This window comes from Gossypium hirsutum, chromosome A13 (genome assembly GCF_007990345.1).
Source record: "Gossypium hirsutum isolate 1008001.06 chromosome A13, Gossypium_hirsutum_v2.1, whole genome shotgun sequence".
Taxonomy (NCBI): domain Eukaryota; kingdom Viridiplantae; phylum Streptophyta; class Magnoliopsida; order Malvales; family Malvaceae; genus Gossypium; species Gossypium hirsutum.
In genome coordinates this window covers 42,115,328-42,124,990 of record NC_053436.1, presented here as the reverse complement: position 1 = coordinate 42,124,990, position 9,663 = coordinate 42,115,328, and the positions used below count along the sequence as shown (strand labels likewise).

General features: G+C 35.2%; 1 non-coding gene across 1 annotated transcript; it reads left to right on the top strand.

The window, feature by feature from the left end:
- Positions 1-4,772: 4,772 nt before the first annotated feature.
- LOC121213191 (small nucleolar RNA R71) lies at positions 4,773-4,878 on the top strand. Its single transcript, XR_005908561.1, has one exon. It is a non-coding gene; the product is annotated as a small nucleolar RNA R71 (small nucleolar RNA).
- Positions 4,879-9,663: the final 4,785 nt, after the last annotated feature.

Below are 9,663 nucleotides of genomic sequence, written 5' to 3'. Positions count from 1 at the left end.
AAAGAATTAAAAGTTGGCCCCAGCCCTACTTACAGTTTCAGTATCAATTGGGCCTTAGCCCATTTTAACAGAAAGTACTAGATGGGCTTTAATCCATTATAGAATAAGAAACATTATCAGAACTAGAATCAGAATTAGAATCAGAATTAGGTGACAGAATCAGAATCAGAATCAGTATCAGGTAACAGAATCAAAATCAGAATCAGTATCAGGTAACAGAATAAAAAATCAGAATCAGTATCAGATAATATAGTCAGCACACAGCCTCGGGTAAATATGATCGGCACTCAGCCATTGATCGGTCCACAGTCGTCTTGGGCGACCCGTTCGACCTTATCAAATTAGTACGAATATACGGCTCTTAAGCCTTCAGTGGATCCACAGTCGTCAAGCAACCATGCGATCCGAACAGATCAGATCTTCCTCCGTACAAAATCCCAACCCATGCAACATGTCATGTATGCAGAATGTCATGCCCATATTTGAATCAAACAATCACAGTCAAGTCATTCATATACCAACAGATATTCACAATCAAATTCGTCAACCACACAGTCCAAGTTAGTCACTTGGCCACAAGGGCAAAACAGTCATTTAACACCTTAGGGGCAAAATGGTAATTTTACCCCAGAAGGTACCTCAGTAATTCCACCCTACAGGGGTATTTTAGTAATTCTATCCTACAGAAGTATTTCGGTAATTCTACCCTACAGGGGTATTTCGGTAATTCTACCCTACAGTGGTATTTCGGTAATTTTACCCTACAGGGGTATTTCGATAATTCTACCCTACAAGGGTATTTCGTTAATTTCACAAATCAGGGGTATTTTAGTAATTTTACAAACTAGGGGTATTTTGGTAATTTTATTGATCGAGGGTATTTTGGTAATTTTGTAAACCAAGGGTATTTCAGTAATTTTGTAAATCGAGGGTAAAATGGTAATTCTATAAATTGAGGGTAAAACGGTAATTCTGTAAATCGAGGGTAAAATGGTAATTCTATCTTACAGGAGTATTTTAGTAATTTTACAAATCGAGGGTATTTCAGTAATTTTGCAAACTGAGGGTATTTTGATAATTTTATAAATCGAGGATATTTAGGTAATTTTATAAATCAGGGGTACTTTGGTAATTTTACAAGTCGAGGGTATTTCAATAATTTTACAGGTTGAGGGTATTTCAGTAATTTCACAAATCAGGGGTATTTTGGTAATTTTACAAACTAGGGGTATTTTGATAATTTTACAAATTAGGGATATTTTGGTAAATTTACAAACTAAGGGTATTTTGGTAATTTGGTAAACTAGAGTATTCTAAACAGGGATAACAATACGAATGGGTCTAAAGCCTATTCTCGGCCCAAATAGGCCCACACGCTCGTGTGGCCCTTTTAGCCCAAATCTAGCCACAAATATGAGATTCACCTAGCCTAGCCCAATATTTACTACACAATCAAATAACTTATCCAATTGGGCCCGTAGGCCCATTAGGCCCATATGGCTCCTTTCGGCCCATCGCGACCCGAAGTAGCCATCCTACAGCTAGAGTAGTAAGAAATACACACCTGATTGGAGACTGGACTTAATCCACGCTCCGAGCACTCTTAGCCGACGCCTAACCCAAACGAGCACGCCATAAAGCGAAAGGGATCAGCCAAGAAAGGTACCTTTACTCTCCTCATGGTTCTCTATATTTAAAGCCAGCTTCGCATCCACTCTTATGTTAGCTTCCCGATGTGGGATCCCTCCATCATCAGAGTTTAAATTCAACACCAACTCTTGCCGCCCCCTGTTAGCAAAATAAATGCTCTTTGCTTGCCAAGGGATTCGAACCCATGCCTCCCCTTAAATGTTCCACACGCTACTTGCCACTAAGCCACAAGGCTTTTTGTGTTACAATTTCTCCAACAATATTCTTAAGGCCTACCTACTACACCTAGGGTTTGATTCACCTTAAACCAAAATTTTTGCTAGAGTCCAAGTTTGAACCCAGTACTTCTCCAACACTTCTTAGCACACTTAACCACTAAAACAAGCCTTCATTAACGAAATTTACACGCACAACAAAATATTATAAGCTGCCTTCAACCGCTCCCATGCTCAAGGCCCAAAACTTCTAGGCCCAAATTTAGGGTGTTACACCATCACAGGCTGAAGTAAACCTGAGGGTGCTTGGTGTTTGGAATTCACTTGTTGACAAACTAGACACTTAGAAGCAAACTCAGAAATGTCTCTTTTCATCCCCAACCACCAGTACATTTTCTTCAAGTCGTTATACATTTTTACACTACCCAGATGCATAGACAGGCAACTACCATGTGCCTCTCGTAAAATCCTCTGAATAAGCTCATTATCCTTGGGTACACAAACTCTGTCTTGGAACATCAAGCATCTACCGGTACTAATACGAAAATCTAATTCAACACCCGACTCACACTAAGTTCTTTTGGTTTACAATTCACCATCGTTATTCTGAGCTTCACAAATTTCTTGGAAAAACGTCAGTCTAGCCTTTAACTCTACTAGAATCGAGCCATCCTCTGACAAGGCCAATTAGGCATTCATTGCTCTCAAAGCAAATAAGGATTTTCTACTCAATGCATCGGTGACCACGTTTGCCTTTCCTAGATGGTAATCGATAATCAACTCATAATCCTTTATCAACTCTAACCACTGCTGCTGCCATAAATTCAGCTCTTTTTGAGTCATCAAATACTTTATACTCTTATGGTCAGTACATACTCGGCATCTCTCGCCAAAAAAATGGTGCCTCTAAATTTTCAACGTGAACACAATGGTGGCCAACTCTAAATCATGCGTCGAGTAGTTTTTCTAGTGTGGCTTTAGCTGTATCGAGGCATAGGCTATTACCTTTCCTTCTTGCATGAGCACGCACCCTAACCCATTCAAGGATGCATCACTATACACCACAAACTCTTTTCCCGATTTCGGTTGCACTAGAACTGGGGCTTCAGTCAACAAGGCCTTTAGTTTCTTGAAACTTTGTTGGCACTTCTCTGTCCATTCAAACTTGACATCCTTTTGTAACAACCTTCTCATCGGAGTAGCTATCATGGAGAATCCATTTACAAATCTTCTGTAGTACCCAGCTAAACCCAAAATGCTTCAAACCTTCGACACATTCCTTGGCGGTTTCCATTCAACAATAGCCGAGATCTTGCTTGGGTCAACTCTAATCCCATCAGCAGACATAATGTGTCCTAGGAATCCGACCTCTTTAAGCCAAAATTAGCTCTTACTGAACTTGGTATGTAACTGCTTATCTCTCAAGGTTTGTAAAACCGTTCTCAAATGCTTCGCATGCTCACTCTTATCACACGAATAAATTAATATGTCATCGATAAAAACGATTACGAACTTATCTAAGTACAGTAAAAAAATACGGTTTATTAAGTCCATAAAAATCGCTAGGGCATTTGTTAAGCCAAAAGGCATAATAAGGAACTCATAGTGGCCATACCTCATCCAAAAAGCAATTTTTGGTACATCTTGCTCCTTAACCCTTAACTGGTAGTAGCCTGACCTTAAGTCTATCTTAAAAAACACGATGGCTCCCTTTAACTAATCGAATAAATCATCGATTCTTGGAAAGGGATACTTGTTCTTCGTAGTCACCTTGTTGAGCTATCTGACATAACCTCATCGACTCGTCTTTCTTTTTCACAAAAAGTACAGGAGCACCCCACGGGGAAAAACTCGATCTTGCCAAACCCTTATCAGTTAGTTCTTGCAACTGTACTTTCAAATCTTTTAATTTCATCAGAGTCATCCTATACAGAGCGATTGAGATAGGTGCCGTACTAGGGACCAACTCGATACCAAACTCAACTTCTCTAGTTAGAGGCAATCAGGGAAACTCTTCCAAAAACACAACCAGATACTCACATACCATCAGCACTGTCTCAATTTTCACTTCAGATGCTTAGGTATTCAACACAAATGCAAAGTAGGACTCATACCCTTTTCTCAAACATCTTTCCGCAGTCATGGACGATATTACTACAGGTGAGTCATCTGATTCATTAGGTTCAACCCGAAGAACATTCCTATCTTCACATTTCAACTCAATAGTTTTCCTTCCATAGCCCACTACAACACTATAAGAAGTTAACCAATCCATTTCAAGGATTACATCGAATTCATCAAACGGCAACAACATGAGGTTAGCTGAAAAACTATGACCCTTAATTGTCAAGGGACAATTTTACATACTCGATAAACTAACACATGCTTGCCTAACGAGTTAGACACTTTACTACAAATTCAATAGGTTTAACTAACATATTCATACTGGGTACCAATTTCATGCAGACATAAGAATAGGTAGACCCCTGATCAATTAAAGCAACAACAGAAAAATCATGAAGAGAAAAAGTACCCGTAATCACATCTGGTGAAGATGCCTCTTCGCGAGCATGAACGGCATAAGTCCTTGTAGGCGCTCGGCCCTTGGACTTTACAGCTATATCTCTAAGAGCACCTCTACCCAAGTTCTTTTTCGGTCTTGCCCTTGAAGGAGCATTACTCGCCCTCGCGTCTTGTTTTTTCCAATAATGAACTCCTGCCACTCTTCTTCCCGTGGTCATTCAGTTGGTTGGCCACTGATAATTGTTGTTGGAAATTCTTTGAAAAATATCATAAGCCTCATTATATGATTTCGAAAGAAGGATTTCATTTACAGAAGTATCTTTAACCATTCTTGTGTGTGCATTGAGACCATTGTAAAAAGTCTCCAATTGGATGTAATGTGGAATACCATGGTGATGACACTTTTGTAATAATTCTTTAAGCTGCTCCCAAGTCTCATATAAGGATTCATCATCAAGTTGTTGGAATGTAGAAATATCAATTTGATGCTTAACATTCTTACTATATGGAAAGTACTTCATTAAGAATCCCTTAACCATTTCTTACTTACCGAGTCAGGTGGTAAGGAATTCAACCACGCTCGTGCTCTAGCTTTCAACGAGTATGGAAATAATTCAATCTCATCGCATCTTCTTTTAATTTGCCAATTTAAATGAGTCTCTCACCTCTATGAATAAACAAAGATGAAGATGTGGATCTTCAATAGGCATCCCATTAAATTGGACTACCGTTTGAAGCATTTGGAACATCACTAGCTTCAATTCAAACTACGATGTCTCAATTTCGGGCCTTACAATTCCCAGATTGAGTTCATGAAAAAGTGGCACCGCATATTGATGGATAGCATGGCCTCTGTCATCAGCATCAAGGACTAAGTTAAGAGTATTACTCACTACTTCTTCTCTTTGATTTTGATTCATTTCTTCAACTTGTCTCACAGTTGTTTGTTTTCTTCTCCTCTGTCTAAAAGTACGTTCAATTTTAGGGTCGACTGGAAATAGATCGATAATATGGTCAATGTTCATAATCACAAGAAAAATCACAAAAATAATTAAAGAAAAATTAATAGAAAACTAAACCAAATTGCAGAATAATAATTTCACAAATAATGTTTAAAACACAATCCCTAACAACAGCGTCAAAAACTTGTCCTGAAAGTAATTGATTGATGTGCAAGTGTACCCAGTCATCAACAAGTAACAAAGTAGTGAGTAAAGAGTATCGTTTCTGCAAGGACTTTATATGTTTAAAACACAATCCCTAACAACAGCGTCAAAAACTTGTCCCGAAAGTAATTGAATGATGTGCAAGTGTACACAGTCATCAACAAGTAACAAAGTAGTAAGTAATGAGTATTGTCTCTGCAAGGACTGTATATGTAAAGAAAAAATTGTGGAATTATTAAATAACAAGTCAATGAAGGAAAGAAATAAAAGTGAATTTAATAACTAATTTACCTAATTTAAAATTCGTAAATGTGCAAAGACAAATGAAAGTAAATAACATAGAATAAAAATCAGTAACGTGCAAGATTAAATTAATATGACATGAAGGAGTTAGGTTAATTACTTTACCTTAATTTAAAATTATTAAAAATGTGTTAATGATGTTATTGTCAATCCGTTGGCAAATTGGCTGTTTACTAACCCAGAGTTAGAAGTTATGAAATCAAACTTTTTAACCTTGAAGTCTCTTTAGTAGATTTCTATAATCAATAAACCTTAAAATCTCACAAGAAAATATCATGGTTATGCAAGGTAATAATATTGTTAAATATCATTATTAATTTAATTTCCAAGAAATCAAATATGCACCATTCAAATATTGTACCCACTAATTATCATCTTGTTCAGATTAAATAGTTAGTTCAAATATTTTGCCAACATTAATTATGCATGAGTAAACATTAGCATGAATTTATTTGAATGAGTAAACAAACCAATGCACAAAACAACATTAACAAAGTCTAAATAAAATAAATCAAGAAATTGTAATTAATCTAGCTTTAACAAAATTAAGCCATAAACATTGAATTGAAAGGAAAAGAATAAATTGCAATCATGTTTATAAACTTGAACAAAAATAAAAAAGTAGAAGAAAGAAACTAGAAGTCAATTTTGTTGACTTCTTTGACATTACTAGTGTTGCTCCTTTTTTGCTACTCTTCTTTGCTCCTACGCAGAAATATCCTCTCAATGTCAATTTCGAAAACTCTTAAAACCTTATTGCTTTGCTTCTCTCAAACTTATGTTTCTTCTCTCAAGTGTAGTGCTCAAGAAATGGGAAAAATATAAGATGAATGAATGATGGAATGATGCCCTATTTATTATGGAGAACCCTAAAGCCCTATGCTAAAAATAGCATGGAATCCCTTGAAAGTCTTCCTTGTGTGGCCAACCCTTGAGGAGTGGATGAATTTTCTATTTTTGGAGGCGGAAGACAACGTCCCCTCGATTCCCTTCACTTGGTGGTTGATGTCCCCTTTATTCTCTCTTGTTGGTTCTTTAATTCAAAGAACAAGGTTGAAGAAAGGGTCTTGTGGATTATTTTTCCTTTGGATGGATGGTTTAGGCCTCCTTGTAGATGGTTTGGGCCTCCATCTCCCATAATGGGTTGTCCAAGGATGTTAACTCATTTTAGAGTTGGACTAGGATGAATTTTAGAGCCCGATAAGCATTTTTGGGACATCCAGAGATATTAACAAATTAGCCCAGCACTTCAATTCCTGCTTTCTTTCCCCAATAAGTCCATTTATTTCCTTAAATATATGGGAAAAAGGTATTTAGCATAAAATTAGTTAAAATAACACGTTTTCATAGTATTTAACAAAATAATAAATAAAAACTACAAAAAGTTATCAAATACCTAGAATTTGCATAATGTATATATTAAAGAGTGTAAGAAAAACTCTATATTTTAGAGTTATTACTATCCTATAAGGGTAACACACTAATGAAAAGGTCATTGGATGAGCAAAATTATAAGTTATTTTCATACTAATATATAAAATAAGGGAGAGTTCAATCATGGTACTTTTAGTGGATTAAATTCATTACTAAATAATACTATAATTAATAAACGAAGAGTCAGAACTTAATTACAAATTATTTAGCCCTAATTATGTATGTCCAATCGGTCCCTCCACTAGCTCAATACAACCATGTTTGAATTGCAACTAGAATCGATATATTGAATGAATGAAAACATCAAAAATAGATTAGTTGGTAATTAATTTAATTTTTTGAATTATTATTGGTTGTAATTAAATAATTGAATTCAAAGTGAGAATTAGATTAAGTAGTCATCGTAGTTTTACTCAATGAGACAATTAAATTTATTAACTCATAGATTCTAGTATGATAAAATCAACATGATCTTAAGGAAATTAGAATTATGTAAAGAAAATAACTTAATTGAAATAATTATTTTAATTTATTTTAATTAATTAACTAATATTTTATTAATAAAGAATTTGTTATTGGATTGAAAATTATATGAGCTTGTTTTAAATTAAATTAATACTAAATAGCACATATAATTATACCCAATACATGAAAAGCCCAATAAATCTACATGTTTTAGGGGTATGTGACACATTGGGTATTTCTAGTGTGTGTACCACCCACTATATAGAGTCTTAGAAGGATTACATGTTTTCTATTAAAATATTGTGATTTTACCTTTTCTTGTTCTAGTTTAACTCTTGTGGTTTTTCTTTATATATAGGGACAATAGGCTAAGTAAAAAAAGACAATTCTGAGCGTAATTACTCTACTAAAAATAGTGAGATTTATTTGAATAAATTTTATTTTTGTGAGAACTCGATATTTGATTTAGGTTTCTTTTTCTATAGAAAGAGAATTAACTTTCCCCACTAAGAAGTTAATTTTTTTATTTTATGTTCAATTCAGGAATTAGAACTCACTTTCAAAAGAAGAAAGAGTTCAGGAATAGTGCAAAAAGTCATTTTGGTTGAAAGCTAGGAATAAACTAGCTCTTGCTAGTTTCACAAATACATGTACTAATTTGGTTAATTTTATTGTTATAGATAACGCAACATGCTTTGGATTTATGGAATTTTTTTAAATTTCCACCGAGAAAATAGTTAGAAGTATGGCTAGTATAGTTACGATGTATACATTATGTTATAGATTCCCTCTTTCATGGATTAGATTACATGGGTAGTGGTTCTCCTGATATTTATTTGTTCCTGTTAAGGATTTGTCCTTACTAGGCATTTAAAAGGGTGTAATGATGAAAAGGAATGAGTGGCACTCATTTTAGATGTTTTTGGTGATGATAATTACAACACCTAACCATGGCTTCTTTTTTTCTCCATTAAGGGAAATGGTAGTTATACTGCCCCACCTTAGATTGAGCCATGAACTGTGTTATGGCCTTCTTACTCTTGATTGTAGACTTCAGAGGGTACATACATTCTTTTGTTATGATTTTCATAAACGATGTCAATTGTTACAACAATAAATTAATACGATGTTGGGTTTAACAATAACGGTGGCTCACGTCATGGGGAGACGATAAGATGCTACAATATAGGAAGTTCACTAATTGGGAGTGATAAAATATATGTCTGAGTGGAAATCGAATTTCACTTGGGATATATGAGTTAAGAAACCAACGGTTTTCCTTCGTATTGGTACGAATAGCATACAAGTTGTTTAAAGTACTAATGGGATTTTCCTTCGTATTGGTACGAATAGCATACAAGTTGTTTAAAGTACTAATGGGATGAAGCCCATGGAATAAATAAGGCCTTGTAAAGGAATTACTAATAAGTTACAAGTACGAAACTCATACATATCAAATCCATGTTCCTAAATAGATTTTCCAAGTCAATGTATTGCCAAGACGGGGCATGGGTAATGAACTAAAGACAAACATATTTTAAACCTCCATGCTTTGGATGCATGCAATTGATTCAATGGGTTGAAGTATGTGAGTTACTTGAGGATAAATATGGGTGATTATTTTAGAAACAATTTCATCAAACATTATGTTGTGAGAACTATAGTCGGTAGAATCACTTGGTATTTTGGAATAAGTTCTCACATGCCCGCCATGCAAAATTAGTCATTTGACTTGAGATACCATGTCATTTTATATGAGGAAGATAATTCCTTATTTCATCATGAAATGGGTCCATAAGACGAATGTTTAAGGTATGATGTTTCAGGCATAACACAAATCATGTGAAGGTAGATAAGTGTTCCAAAGAGGATATATCACTCCAACTGATATTAGAGTCATATCTCTA